Below are 15,782 nucleotides of genomic sequence, written 5' to 3'. Positions count from 1 at the left end.
TAATACGTAGAAGTCTAGCTAAAAAAATGGAACAAGGCAGTCAGATGTTTTAGTTCAATAGCTCTTCCAATGTATTTAGATTTTTTTCATTCCCTCTTGTCTGCCTTAAAGTTTCACCAATTCAAGAGGAGAGTAATGGTGAGGGAAGAACGTACCAAAGGGAGGGAATCTTCAGGCAGAATCCCTGAGCTCTCTGCTTTCTTCTCAACCTGAGTAGTCTATGCATGATTCTGTGTTAGTATCTGTCGATTCGGCCCTTGAAAGGCAATACAGCTAAAGGTAACGTTTCTTGTTTATCATGCACCTGAGATGTAACAAAACGGAGGACCTTTCAAGAAAGGCTCTTGAGCAGAGTTACTTCAGAAAGTGAAGTAACGAAAAGAAAAACATTCTCATGTTACAATAGATTGGTGAGTGTGAAGAATAGCATCAAGTTAAAGACCTGGCAAGATTGGAACGAAGATGAGAAGAAAGTAAATGTGTTTTAGTTTAGTTTCTTATTTTTCCATGAGTATTCAAGTCTTAGTGACTACATGAAGTTTTGATTCTTCAGTTTGCGTTGAAGACAACCATTGATTGGACCTTACGGACTGTCAGCGGAAGTCCATTCCACCACCTTGTGGACTGACAGAGAAGATTCTTGTTGCATGTCTTGTCGGCATCTTGAAGGGATTGTGGCACGAATAAAGCAATAATAAAGGCTTAAAGGCAGCCAGGTGCTGTAGTGGCTTGATAAGTGCTTTTATGCATGTGAGAAGCGATCCAGTTATGGGAGACTGCAATGGCCAAGATGCAAGGTAAAGAGACATATGTAGGTGTTGGTGGTATAGTGGTGAGCATAGCTGCCTTCCAAGCAGTTGACCTGGGTTCGATTCCCGGCCAACGCATCTCATTATACATGGATACCTGATGTTATTCACAAAACGTGGTACTTTGCCACTCACGTTTATTGATGGCAACCAAAGCTCATGTTTTACAGATTGCTCCTGCTTTTTACCTTCAGAGATAACTCATGCAATACAGAACGATATAGGAGTCAACACCTTCAAAAACACTGTGCTTTAATATGTTCTGGTTACATTGACACCTTACTCACAGCTGCACAGATGACCGTGACTCTTACATCGTTTTTAAATGAAGTGATACAAAGCGTTGTTATTTCTCAAAATCAGAATGAGGCCAAAGAGACCTGCATGCTGAAGCTGCGGCCCCATTTTCATGTTGCTATAAAGAAGCTTTTGACCCCGACGTGATTTGAACACGTAACCTTCTGATCTGGAGTCAGACGCGCTACCGTTGCGCCACGAGGTCTAATACATAGAAGTCTAGCTAAAAAAATGGAACAAGGCAGTCAGATGTTTTAGTTCAATAGCTCTTCCAATGTATTTAGATTTTTTTCATTCCCTCTCGTCTGCCTTAAAGTTTCACCAATTCAAGAGGAGAGTAATGGTGAGGGAAGAACGTACCAAAGGGAGGGAATCTTCAGGCAGAATCCCTGAGCTCTCTGCTTTCTTCTCAACCTGAGTAGTCTATGCATGATTCTGTGTTAGTATCTGTCGATTCGGCCCTTGAAAGGCAATACAGCTAAAGGTAACGTTCTTGTTTATCATGCACCTGAGATGTAACAAAACGGAGGACCTTTCAAGAAAGGCTCTTGAGCAGAGTTACTTCAGAAAGTGAAGTAACGAAAAGAAAAACATTCTCATGTTACAATAGATTGGTGAGTGTGAAGAATAGCATCAAGTTAAAGACCTGGCAAGATTGGAACGAAGATGAGAAGAAAGTAAATGTGTTTTAGTTTAGTTTCTTATTTTTCCATGAGTATTCAAGTCTTAGTGACTACATGAAGTTTTGATTCTTCAGTTTGCGTTGAAGACAACCATTGATTGGACCTTACGGACTGTCAGCGGAAGTCCATTCCACCACCTTGTGGACTGACAGAGAAGATTCTTGTTGCATGTCTTGTCGGCATCTTGAAGGGATGGTGGCACGAATAAAGCAATAATAGAGGCTTAAAGGCAGCCAGGTGCTGTAGTGGCTTGATAAGTGCTTTTATGCATGTGAGAAGCGATCCAGTTATGGGAGACTGCAATGGCCAAGATGCAAGGTGAAGAAACATATGTAGGCGTTGGTGGTATAGTGGTGAGCATAGCTGCCTTCCAAGCAGTTGACCCGGGTTAGATTCCCGGCCAACGCATCTCATTATACATGGATACCTGATGTTATTCACAAAACGTGGTACTTTGCCACTCACGTTTATTGATGGCAACCAAAGCTCATGTTTTACAGATTGCTCCTGCTTTTTACCTTCAGAGATAACTCATGCAATACAGAACGATATAGGAGTCAACACCTTCAAAAACACTGTGCTTTAATATGTTCTGGTTACATTGACACCTTACTCACAGCTGCACAGATGACCGTGACTCTTACATCGTTTTTAAATGAAGTGATACAAAGCGTTGTTATTTCTCAAAATCAGAATGAGGCCAAAGAGACCTGCATGCTGAAGCTGCGGCCCCATTTTCATGTTGCTATAAAGAAGCTTTTGACCCCGACGTGATTTGAACACGTAACCTTCTGATCTGGAGTCAGACGCGCTACCGTTGCGCCACGAGGTCTAATACGTAGAAGTCTAGCTAAAAAAATGGAACAAGGCAGTCAGATGTTTTAGTTCAATAGCTCTTCCAATGTATTTAGATTTTTTTCATTCCCTCTTGTCTGCCTTAAAGTTTCACCAATTCAAGAGGAGAGTAATGGTGAGGGAAGAACGTACCAAAGGGAGGGAATCTTCAGGCAGAATCCCTGAGCTCTCTGCTTTCTTCTCAACCTGAGTAGTCTATGCATGATTCTGTGTTAGTATCTGTCGATTCGGCCCTTGAAAGGCAATACAGCTAAAGGTAACGTTTCTTGTTTATCATGCACCTGAGATGTAACAAAACGGAGGACCTTTCAAGAAAGGCTCTTGAGCAGAGTTACTTCAGAAAGTGAAGTAACGAAAAGAAAAACATTCTCATGTTACAATAGATTGGTGAGTGTGAAGAATAGCATCAAGTTAAAGACCTGGCAAGATTGGAACGAAGATGAGAAGAAAGTAAATGTGTTTTAGTTTAGTTTCTTATTTTTCCATGAGTATTCAAGTCTTAGTGACTACATGAAGTTTTGATTCTTCAGTTTGCGTTGAAGACAACCATTGATTGGACCTTACGGACTGTCGCGGAAGTCCATTCCACCACCTTGTGGACTGACAGAGAAGATTCTTGTTGCATGTCTTGTCGGCATCTTGAAGGGATGGTGGCACAAATAAAGCAATAATAGAGGCTTAAAGGCAGCCAGGTGCTGTAGTGGCTTGATAAGTGCTTTTACGCATGTGAGAAGCGATACAGTTATGGGAGACTGCAATGGCCAAGATGCAAGGTAAAGAGGCATATGTAGGCATTGGTGGTATAGTGGCGAGCATAGTTGCCTTCCAAGCAGTTGACCTGTATTCGATTCCCGGCCAACACGTCTCATTATACATGGATACCTGATGTTATTCACAAAATGTGATACTTTGCCACTCGCGTTTATTGATGGCAACCAAAGCTCATGTTTTACAGATTGCTCCTGCTTTTTACCTTCAGAGATAACTCATGCAATACAGAATGATATAGGAGTCAACACCTTCAAAAACACTGTGCTTTAATATGTTCTGGTTACATTGACACCTTACTCACAGCTGCACAGATGACCGTGACTCTTACATCGTTTTTAAATGAAGTGATACAAAGCATTGTTATTTCTCAAAATCAGAATGAGGCCAAAGAGACCTGCATGCTGAAGCTGCGGCCCCATTTTCATGTTGCTATAAAGAAGCTTTTGACCCCAACGTGATTTGAACACGCAACCTTCTGATCTGGAGTCAGACGCGCTACCATTGCGCCACGAGGTGCAATACTGGGAAGTCTAGCTAAAAAAATGGAACAAGGCAGTCAGATGGTTTAGTTCAATAGCTCTTCCAATGTATTTTGATTTTTTTCATTCCCTCTCGTCTGCCTTAAAGTTTCACCAATTCAAGAGGAGAGTAATGGTGAGGGAAGAAAGTACCAAAGGGAGGGAATCTTCAGGCGGAATCCCTGAGCTCTCTGCTTTCTTCGCAACCTGAGTACTCTATGCATGATTCGGTGTTAGTATCTGTCGATTCGGCCCTTGAAAGGCAATACAGCGAAAGGTAACGTTTCTTATTTATCATGCACCTGAGATGTAACAAAACGGAGGACCTTTCAAGAAAGGCCCTTGTGCAGAGGTACTTCAGAAAGTGAAGTAACGAAAAGAAAAACATTCTCATGTTACAATAGATTGGTGAGTGTGAAGAATAGCATCAATTTAAAGACCTGGCAAGATTGGAACGAAGATGAGAAGAAAGTAAATGTGTTTTAGTTTAGTTTCTTATTTTTCCATGAGTATTCAAGTGCTTAGTGACTACATGAAGTTTTGATTCTTCAGTTTGCGTTGAAGGCAACCATTGATTGGACCTTACGGACTGTCAGCGGAAGTCCATTCCACCACCTTGTGGACTGACAGAGAAGATTCTTGTTGCATGTCTTGTCGGCATCTTGAAGGGATGGTGGCACAAATAAAGCAATAATAGAGGCTTAAAGGCAGCCAGGTGCTGTAGTGGCTTGATAAGTGCTTTTACGCATGTGAGAAGCGATACAGTTATGGGAGACTGCAATGGCCAAGATGCAAGGTAAAGAGGCATATGTAGGCATTGGTGGTATAGTGGCGAGCATAGTTGCCTTCCAAGCAGTTGACCTGTGTTCGATTCCCGGCCAACACGTCTCATTATACATGGATACCTGATGTTATTCACAAAATGTGATACTTTGCCACTCGCATTTATTGATGGCAACCAAAGCTCATGTTTTACAGATTGCTCCTGCTTTTTACCTTCAGAGATAACTTTTGCAATACAGAATGATATAGGAGTCAACACCTTCAAAAACACTGTGCTTTAATATGTTCTGGTTACATCGACACCTTACTCACAGCTGCACAGATGACCGTGACTCTTACATCGTTTTTAAATGAAGTGATACAAAGCATTGTTATTTCTCAAAATCAGAATGAGGCCAAAGAGACCTGCATGCTGAAGCTGCGGCCCCATTTTCATGTTGCTATAAAGAAGCTTTTGACCCCAACGTGATTTGAACACGCAACCTTCTGATCTGGAGTCAGACGCGCTACCATTGCGCCACGAGGTCCAATACTTGGAAGTCTAGCTAAAAAAATGGAACAAGGCAGTCAGATGGTTTAGTTCAATAGCTCTTCCAATGTATTTTGATTTTTTTCATTCCCTCTCGTCTGCCTTAAAGTTTCACCAATTCAAGAGGAGAGTAATGGTGAGGGAAGAACGTACCAAAGGGATGGAATCTTCAGGCGGAATCCCTGAGCTCTCTGCTTTCTTCGCAACCTGAGTACTCTATGCATGATTCGGTGTTAGTATCTGTCGATTCGGCCCTTGAAAGGCAATACAGCGAAAGGTAACGTTTCTTATTTATCATGCACCTGAGATGTAACAAAACGGAGGACCTTTCAAGAAAGGCCCTTGTGCAGAGGTACTTCAGAAAGTGAAGTAACGAAAAGAAAAACATTCTCATGTTACAATAGATTGGTGAGTGTGAAGAATAGCATCAATTTAAAGACCTGGCAAGATTGGAACGAAGATGAGAAGAAAGTAAATGTGTTTTAGTTTAGTTTCTTATTTTTCCATGAGTATTCAAGTGCTTAGTGACTACATGGAGTTTTGATTCTTCAGTTTGCGTTGAAGACAACCATTGATTGGACCTTACGGACTGTCAGCGGAAGTCCATTCCACCACCTTGTGGACTGACAGAGAAGCTTCTCATGGTAAATGTGTTTTAGTTTAGTTTCTCTCTGTGGCAGTCATGGCCTGGGAACTGGTCTTGTGACAGGAGGGTAGTGGGTTTGATTCCCAGATCTCAGACCATGACTGAGGTTCCCTTGAGCAAGGCACCTAACCCCAACTGCACCCCGGGTGCCGGGCTTGGGCTGCCCACACTTCTGGGCATGTGTGATCCACAGCCCCCTTGTAATTACTATCGTGTGTGTGTGTGTTCTAACTGCACAGATGGGTTAAAAGCGGAGGACAAATTTTGATTGTGGTGAAATATTACAATTTAAAAAATATGGCACATTTATTTTTACATGAGTATTCAAGTGCTTAGTGACTACATGAAGTTTCGATTCTTCCTTTGAAGACAACCATTGATTCGACATTGATTGTAAAGCTGCTTTGTGACAACATGTGTTGTAAAAAGCTCTATATAAATAAATTTGAATTTGACTTTAAATTTATGCTTTAATACTACTTCTTCACCACCTGGGGTTACTTGTGGGCACGCCTCCATGGAGTCTTACCACTTTGGATTTTGTTATGATGTCTTGCTCTAAGCAGGTTTCTTTATATACCCCAATTCTCATTATTCGCTATTTAGAATAATAGAAAACAGAAATCTAATGCATTTATTTAACTTTTCTAATATCTTTTTCTTTTAGCCCTGTTATATCTCAGTTAAATCATAGGTTCCGATTCAAGTTTTTATTCTCTCATGGTATTTCTAATCTGGGTTTTGTTGTGTTCTTATAACTCTCACTTTTCCTGTTTTAGTCCATACCTTCCTTGTTTTACATTCATTGAGCTTACTTGTTGAGCTTTGTTTTCAGTTTTATGCACAGGGGCCACTAATTCATTAGTATATAGATACTTAACCCTGTTCACATTGTTCAAGAGTCAATGTATGTCTAAATTCTCAAACTGCTCTACTGACTACAAATTGAAGTGCATAAATTTGTTTGGTTGGTCGTTTGTTTTCTTTGCTTTTAATTGCAAGCTTGTTCTCTGGCTCAACAGATCATCTCATTACCCTTTTCCTACACTTGAAGAGACCTCACAAGGAATGTGTTAAAGAATGAAATTATGTCATTATTTTGCATGAATAGTTCCTTCTTCTGCAGTGATAAAATGATGATGGAGCAAATGATCAGGCAAATTATTTGCACCTTCTGTTGTACATTAAACATAAAATATTGTTTCTTGGAGCATGTAAAATGCAATTAGAATCTATACTATGCTTCCATTAGTGACATTCATAAAAGCTACAACAGAACTGTATAAATTCAAAGCACACTTGCAATAAGCTTTGACCAAAGAAAGCAATGAGAAAATAAATTCAAGGTAGAAAAAAAGGAGAATTTGTTTTTATTTATTTAATGAATGCACAGGACACCATTAAACAACATAAATGAACAGGGATGTGTTAAAGCCAGCAGTGTATATGCAGTCAACATCGACAACAGCTGAATGCGTTCAGTGGGTTTTGTCAGCCAGCAATCTGAATGTAAGCTGTGTGTGAGTTACAATGAGAACTCCACAGTGCATACTTAATTGCACATGTTCTGACTGACCACAGGCTTTGGGCTCATGTCCATGATTATTACCACTCAGGGGTCAGTATAATAAAAATGTAGGGGAGATCGGGTATGGTTGTAACACTGTAACTCGCTGAATTTTTGAGCTAGAGTTCTCAAACGTTTATACAAAGTACACCAATTTGTTTACTACAAATGGCACCAATTCAAACTTCAATTGAAATATCACAGCCGTCTTGAGTTGATGTCAAATACATGGTGTTCCCTTGTTACAACCTACCCCACGACCGGGGTAGGTTTTAGCACATGCTGGGGTAAGTTGGAACAATTAGACAAAAGAAGCAACACCATGCCAAATGCTTGAAAAATAGGTTTTTTTTAATAAAATTACAATCCAGAATCCAGAATGTACCTGTGTAAAGAACATGTAGGTCAAATAATAAACAACGTCAGTGTGTGTGTGTGTGTGTGTGTGTGTGTGTGTGTGTGTGTGTGTGTATTACATGACAAATACCCTGTGCCTTTGCAACTGATCTGACTGACTTGCCCTTCTTTGTGGCCTCATCAGATGCTTCTTTTAAAAACATTTTCAGTCAGTCTTTCTTTTAAATTATTAAAAAATCAAGAAAGTTGTAAACGTTTTAAAGCTGAGTTACAGCCCACCCCACCCTTTTCAGCCATTGTTTAACTAGCTGTATTAGCAAGGTGATTTGAAATTAACAGGAGAAAAAATGCATCTCAATTTACCCGAGAAACTACAGTTTAATGTAATATAATTCATATGGTTTTATCTGCAATAGTATAAGTACAAAAAATATCAGGGAGGAACTGGGTAAATACTGGAATGATCAAACGACTCCTATCTTATCCGTGATCGGTGGAACTGATGGTGTTACAACTCTTCCCATGTTACAACCATACCCGGTCTCCCCCTATTTAATTTTCTTTCATTCTACATTCTCCACCACTTGTCAATCTTCCACAGATCATGGCTAACATCATTTCTGCTTTCTGAGATTTTCTGAGATTTCTGAGTACTTAATTTGCAACTATCCTGCAAGAAGTTCTCCTGTAGAAGTAAACAACTCTTTTAGAAAGAAGATAACTTCTATGTTAGCTTGTGAATGAAAGAAGCTAAAGTTAGCTTCTTTCATGTAATTAACTATATGTTAGCTAGCTAGCTAATAGTAACTGGATAGTGTCATTTTCATTAATAAAAATCACTGCCCCCCTGTGTCCCAGAGAGGTATTTCATTTGGCAGCTTAATTTTATCTAACGATAACAATTATAGGATACTCATATTTCATATTTATGTGGCCACAGCAGCAAAAATAAAACAATTATTTATTTTTGCTTCTAGAGGTACAGCTCAAACAAAGCAGGCAAACGGGCTGTTGCTCTGGCAACTGTAGCCAAGCCTCAGAAGTGTCTTTGCCCTCCAGTGGTCAAAGGGTGCTGGTTCTTATTACCTCTGCAAGCACACTGGCAATCGTTTCCATAGGACCAGCCGTGTATGGAAGACATTATCTGACTAGCCTCCTGGCCCTTCAATTGTGCCATAAGCATCCCTTTATATAACCTCTCTAATAACTATTACCTACCTCTGTTTACCTTTCATTGTTCACCTGCAGTCTTAGGGCTGGTCACTTTTTCTTGTACAACTAAGCTTGACGTATTTCCTTATATGTCCTTAAATACACTGTATGATTTGATTTTAGTTTAATGCTGTGTTAGCCTTATGATCTTCCTGCTGTGACAGTGCAATAAATGATTTAATTATTATTTGTTTAACAAGCACTTTCTCGCTTCATATTTTGTATGGTGTTATCAAAAGATACGGGTACAAACTATTTTTACAGAGTTCTTGTCAAAAATGCTTTATGAACAAAACCAAGGAGCATTATGACAAACAACAGAAATAGTCACAAAATGTAGCATTGAGTACCCTAAAAACTATTGCATAGGTAAAATGGATTACAAAATGGTATACAGGTTAAAACTTTTTCTGAAAAATTAGCATAGCACTGAGACTAACAGTGAGAAGAATCTCATAGACCTGCAGTGAGTCAGAGCATGATATACTCTGGCAAATATGGGTCACACTGTATGTGGGCTGACCAGCTTTCCTACTGTGTGTCAGCTGCTCCAGGAGGCTAATGGACTGTTCAGGGGCATTTGCATATTGTGCGTGTGCACATACAAAAATATCTCACAATCACTTCACTTAGCTCCTGGCACCAGGTGTATGAGTGTGGTGAATGAGTGTTGGTGCGCGCGCACACACACACACACACACACGCACACTGCACAGGGGAGAGGACCACTATGTGTTAGCGCATGGTCTTTCACATTGTAGAATTGTCCATTAGACATGATAAGTGAAACAGTAGGTCTCCTATCACTGGAAAGGCTGCTAATGTCCTATGATGTCCATGTTGTATTTAGTTTACAACAAAGACTGCAGTATATGGTCTACATCTTATACTGAGCCAAAGTGCATTCACTTCGATCCAGATGTTTTACCAGCTATTTTGTTAAATATGCTTTGTTGTAAATATAGTTCTAAGATTATTATTACCAACTCATACATGGTTTTGAATTGCCACCAACATACCGCCACTGCACTACAGGACACAAATTGTCCACTTGAGGGCAATGTGGTATTTTTAATGTCACATCCAACAGCAGCCTCCTCTGTGGTAAAGTGAATGCTGTGGGTGACATGAAAGTCGTGCTATCACTTATACTGGTTGAGGTTAGGGTTTGGCTACAAACAGAGGGCCTCAGTTCTATTTATGTCCCAATGTGAAAGGCTAAATCTAAAATATTAGAAAAGTTACTTGAAGTTTTAGGAGCCTTGGAACCTGAACCCCCCAAGGAATCAGCATGAGAGAAAGAGCACAATGAGTGTGTGTGTGTGTGCGTGTGCGCGTGTGTGTGTGTGTGTGTGTGTGTGTGTGTTAGTCAGTAAGCCATTCTCATGACATCTGCTCTACCACAACTCCACAAGGGGAAAGCAGTGCAAAGCAAAGAACAGGGACACACAGGAGGGAACGAGGCTGAGATTAGAGCTCCAGTGAGAAGAATGGAGCATTTAGGCTGACTTTGGGTAGGGTCTCTTTGAGTGGTATTCACTTCAAACACTCCAAATGCACACTCATATACTCACACCCATGCAGGGGTGTTTTTTTTTTTTGGAGGTTAGAGACTCTCATTGGGTGGTGTCCTTTCCAAAAGGTCGCATGCACACACTCATCCAGGTGGGCTTCCTGCTGGTATGAGATTACCATGATAAAGGTAGATTAAACAAGATCAAACTCCTCCTGTTATGTGCACACACATGCGCCTGCACACATACACACTCACACACACACACACACACCATGTCTGTGCTGCTGTACACTTAGTATTCACTGTCACGCTGCATATCTCCTGCCTTTTGCTGGCAGCTTAACACACACACAGATAGGAGGGGGGTGTGCAGCACAGAGCCACTGTGAGCAGATTCATTGAAAATACAGGAAACAGATGCTTAGGAATGGGGTTTTAAAAATAGCTTCTCTTCACTTTATTCTTCCAGATTTTCAAGGCACTGCTGGTACCCAAGTAGCAATATCAACCTAACTTCATTACGTTAAGAGGACACACACACAACCCCCACCTCTGAGCGGCATGACTGAGGACCATGGGCAGAGAAAGATGTTCAGTTCAAGTTTAGGGAATGTGTGGATGTGTTTGACTTGTAAAATCTGCATAAATGTTCTAGTTTTCAAAAGCTTCTAACATGCTAGTGTCATCAAGCTCCTTCACACAATAACGGGGACCTGAGAACTGTGTAGCTCTGTAAAGTTTCTCCTTAACCCTTTACTGTGCTTTATTTGCTTTATTCATACTTCAAGGTGATTCATACTTCCTTTTGGTCGCTTCATCAATTCAAATTGCGCCGCATCACTACGGACTGTGACCTCTGACCCCTTGAGAATGCGCCTGTCAAACGGCAGTCACGCCAACAGGTTGGGAGAACGATCTCCATGGAAACTAGAATGGCAGGAGAAGCACCTCTTGATTTAGAGGTTAAATCCCTGTCCCTTCGAGACTGCACGTTCAAGCTGGCGTAGACATTGTGGCTGCACGTGAGACGTGTGAGGCCAAGAAGCCTGTATGTGCTGCATGCGTGGGCAGGACAGGGAGGGAGAAGAATGAGTGGTTGGGCAGGCTTATGCAGAAGGACTTGTCTGACTCCTCCCCTTTAGGTCTGAGAAATGATCTTGCTCCCATCATTCTCATGGAATTCAGATGTGTTATTTTTCTTCAATTACGTTGTTCTTTTTCATGTTCTGTAGACTTTCAGTTGCAACATGTCGTTTCAAACATGAGTTCGCAATGCCAGTACGTGAAATGAAACACCAGTCTAGAGTCCTTTATGTATGAAGCTGTGCAGTGTGAGTGTGACTGTTATATCATGAATAATAAAGCATGACTGTTATAGCATGACTGTTGAAGCATGACTATTAAATCATGACTGTTAAATCATGACAGTTAAGGCATGACGGTTGAAGCATGACTGTTAAAGCAGGACTGTTAAAGTAGGACTGTTAAAGCATGACTGTTGAAGCAGGACTGTTAAAGCATGACTGTTAAATCATGACTGTTGAAGCATGACAGTTGAAGCATGACGGTTGAAGCATGACTGTTGAAGCAGGACTGTTAAAGTAGGACTGTTAAAGCATGACTATTGAAGCAGGACTGTTAAAGCATGACTGTTAAAGCAGGACTGTTAAAGCATGACGGTTGAAGCATGACGGTTGAAGCAGAACTGTTCATCATGACTGTTATAGCATGACAGTTAAAGCATATTCATAGAATATACTGTGTAACCAAACACAAAATGAAGTAGAACAGAGCACCTGGGGACTTGCCAGATTTTAACTATGATAAGTATGTTTTAGAACAGAAGTTAATGGATCAAAGCTACTACAGGTGATATAGCTGTTTGTGTTCACATTTCACAGAATGGATGTAATGTCATCCTTGATGTGTACGTGTTGAGCAGATTTCAGAAAGATCATTTTTCATTACAGAATACATGTGAGACCAATTTATATATATTTATAGCTCTACAAAACAAAACATGGTCACAGGAGAAATAGTCTCTCTCTCTCTCTCTCTCTCTCTCTCTCTCTCTCTCTCTCTCTCTCTCTCTCTCTCTCTCTCTTTCTCTCTCTCTCTCTCTCTCTCTCTCTCTCTCTCTGGAGTATTGGTGGCAAAGAGTAAATGAATGACTCATGACTCATGTTGTAGCTTATACATCTCAATGGTTTTTAAATTACATCTAAAAGTCAGATGAGCCCTTTTCAGATCCCCACAAATGTGTCAACAGTACACTGACATGACGTGGAGATGTTATCCGTTACAGAGGGAGAAGGAAAGAGAGAGAGAATGTCAGGGAATGAGAGAAAGGGGAATAAATGGAAGAAAGAACAAACGGAGGAAAAAGGCATGCATTTGAATAGATGTCTTGTTATTTAGTGTAACCCCAGGAAGACACACGCGCACACATACGCATGCACACACACACGAAGTTTACTAGCAGTATGTGTGTCTCCACTCCAAATGCTAATGCAAGTTTTATTTATAGTGAATTTGTCCTTCACATTGTCCTTCAACGTTTAGCAAAAAGTCAGCTATTGTCACACACAGCCATGCACACACACACACACACACACACACACACACACACACACACACACACACACACACACACACACACACACACACACACACACACACACCCTTAACAAGCCTGTTGCCAGTGGGGGCTTCAGCACTGTTCTAACTCTGCCTATGATGCCATATCCTGCCGTTTCCGTTTCCATGGTTTCACAGCACTTCCTAAACCTAAAGAGAATAAAAATTGGTAGTTTGATGAAGTTTAATAAGCAAAAGATTGCAGAGAGCAGGACTCTCTCTAACTCTCTCACACGTTCTAACACACATACAATTATTTTAAACAATTCACTTTCACTATTAGTTTAGAATAAAGTTCATTCAGTCTATTTTACTGTTATTTTGAAACATGGCTTCCCACAGTAAAGAAATGAATGCAAGATGCACCTTTTGTTTTCCCTATATATGCAGTGCCACCTAAAGATCTAGCAGTTTATTTCAAATGTCATTATCAGTTAGTGATGTATTAACAATTTTATAGACTGGTTTATATGGAACATTGAGATAATGAAAAATGAACACATTTTTGCGGTGTACATTTTAAGCATATTTAAATAATCAAGTACAGAAGTAAGACAAACCTTATCATTCCATGGGGCCTGGACATTATTTATTCTGAAAGAGTTATATGTCAAATGATTCCAGCTAATCAAAAGATTATTTTATGCTTTGCTTAATACGCCATTAAGTCCAAGTGGTGCTTGGATGTCCAAGTGGTGCTCCGAAAATCAAGTGGGCTTTATTGATAATTGGAAAGATTTCGAGGGCAAGCCTGGTCTTTTAGGCAGGGACGGTGTCCACCCCACCCGGGATGGCGCTGCCCTGTTATCTTGCAGCATAGCCCGTAGTCTTTTAGTTAGTGGGCAGTGTAGTACTAGGAGCTGCTGACTAACCAGAGTCGCGACCAGGCCGCAGACTAACGGGCTAAACCGTCTGTCTGCGAGCTGCTTAGAGGCGTCACCAAGATCCCATAGGATTGAGACTGTGTCTGTGCCCCGGGTTAAATTAAATCATAAGAAAATAGTCCGTCCTAAGTTTTTAACTAATATTCAAACTTCACATCCAATTATTACCTATATGACCGATCTGAAAATTGGATTAATTAATATTCGATCACTCAACTCTAAAGCAGTTTTTATGAATGAACTTATAACTGACCAGAAAATTGATATTTTATGTCTAACTGAAACGTGGATTCAATCTGGTGACTATTTATCTCTAAACGAAGCCACTCCTGTGGGATATAGTTATATACATAAACCTAGATTGTCAGGCAGAGGAGGAGGAATATGTATAATATATCGTGATTGTTTAGAAATTCATCAGAAATACTTGGATATCTTTAATTCATTTGAGATGCTGTCTATTAATGTAACTAGTCCATCTGAAAATAAAAGTTCATTTTCCCTAACAAATGTATATAGACCACCAGGGCCTTACTCAGATTTCTTAAAAGATTTCACAGATTTTACAGCAAATTTAGCAGTTAGTAGTGACAAAATAATAATGGTAGGAGACTTTAACATACATTTTGATAATGCAGAGGATCCACTGACAAGGGCTTTTACTTCTATATTGAACTCTGTTGGCATTACACAAAACGTTGTAGGACCCACACACTATCAAAATCATACCCTAGATTTAATCTTAACGTTGGGTATTGACGTAGATAATATAAATATACTCCCGCAAACCGTAGCTATCTCTGATCACTATTTAGTCAAATTTGAGATTCATCTTAACATAAATACCCGCCCGTCTCCTCGGCAGTGTATGAAGCGCTCGATAAATTCATTAACATCAACACAGTTTATTGAAGCCCTCCCTGATTTAACTGCTCTAGCCCACTCGCCATCCTATCCAGGAGAGTTAGACAGTCTAACCAACTGCATAGAGAATACCTGCAGATCAGCTCTAGATATAGTAGCTCCACTCAAATATAAAAAGACTAGATCTAAAAAACTCGCTCCGTGGTACACTGACCAAACTAGAAACTTAAAACAAATAGCACGTAAATTAGAGCGTAAATGGCGATCTACTAAGTTGGAAGTATTCTACTGTGCCTGGAAGGATAGCATCATTGACTACAAACGGGCACTCGCTAAAGCACGCTCAGCATACCTAGCCTCACTGATAGAGAAAAATAAAAACAATCCTAGATTTCTTTTTAATGCTATTTCCAAACTTACAAAAAATCAAGCAGGCGCAGTACCTCAGATTCCAGTAAACCTCACTAGTAATGTATTTATAGATTTTTTTGATAATAAAATAGAGAATATTAGACAAAATATAAAACCTTTTATTAGTAATACAACTGGTATGTCATCTGGTTTGGTTGACATCGATTTAAATCGCATACTGGGAGAAAAACTTGATGCTTTTCATCCACTCCCACAATCAGAATTAGAGAAAATAATTTCTTCCTTAAATTGTGCAACCTGCACACTAGACTCGGTTCCATCAAAGTTATTAAAAGAGGTATTACCAGCGGTAACTGAACCTCTTCTAACTATAGTTAACTCATCCATTACAATAGGTCACATGCCCAAATCATGTAAATTAGCAGTTATTAAACCTCTGATTAAGAAACCAAATCTTGATCCTACTGTACTATCTAATTATA

The 15,782-nt window shown here is 40.0% G+C and overlaps 6 non-coding genes across 6 annotated transcripts; 2 read left to right on the top strand and 4 right to left on the bottom strand.

Annotated features, from left to right (window-relative positions):
* Window positions 1-815: 815 nt before the first annotated feature.
* Window positions 816-887, top strand: trnag-ucc (transfer RNA glycine (anticodon UCC)). The gene has a single exon. It is a non-coding gene; the product is annotated as a tRNA-Gly (tRNA).
* Window positions 888-1,239: 352 nt separating this feature from the next.
* trnaw-cca (transfer RNA tryptophan (anticodon CCA)) lies at window positions 1,240-1,311 on the bottom strand. Its single transcript has one exon. It is a non-coding gene; the product is annotated as a tRNA-Trp (tRNA).
* An 814-nt stretch (window positions 1,312-2,125) lies between these two features.
* On the top strand, window positions 2,126-2,197 carry trnag-ucc (transfer RNA glycine (anticodon UCC)). The gene has a single exon. It is a non-coding gene; the product is annotated as a tRNA-Gly (tRNA).
* Window positions 2,198-2,549: 352 nt separating this feature from the next.
* Window positions 2,550-2,621, bottom strand: trnaw-cca (transfer RNA tryptophan (anticodon CCA)). The gene has a single exon. It is a non-coding gene; the product is annotated as a tRNA-Trp (tRNA).
* Window positions 2,622-3,859: 1,238 nt separating this feature from the next.
* Window positions 3,860-3,931, bottom strand: trnaw-cca (transfer RNA tryptophan (anticodon CCA)). The gene has a single exon. It is a non-coding gene; the product is annotated as a tRNA-Trp (tRNA).
* Window positions 3,932-5,171: 1,240 nt separating this feature from the next.
* On the bottom strand, window positions 5,172-5,243 carry trnaw-cca (transfer RNA tryptophan (anticodon CCA)). Its single transcript has one exon. It is a non-coding gene; the product is annotated as a tRNA-Trp (tRNA).
* Window positions 5,244-15,782: the final 10,539 nt, after the last annotated feature.

The sequence above is a fragment of the Brachyhypopomus gauderio genome, chromosome 1, assembly GCF_052324685.1.
Source record: "Brachyhypopomus gauderio isolate BG-103 chromosome 1, BGAUD_0.2, whole genome shotgun sequence".
Classification (NCBI taxonomy): Eukaryota; Metazoa; Chordata; class Actinopteri; order Gymnotiformes; family Hypopomidae; genus Brachyhypopomus; species Brachyhypopomus gauderio.
Note: the sequence above shows the minus strand (reverse complement) of the source record. Positions and strands in the feature narration are given on the sequence as shown.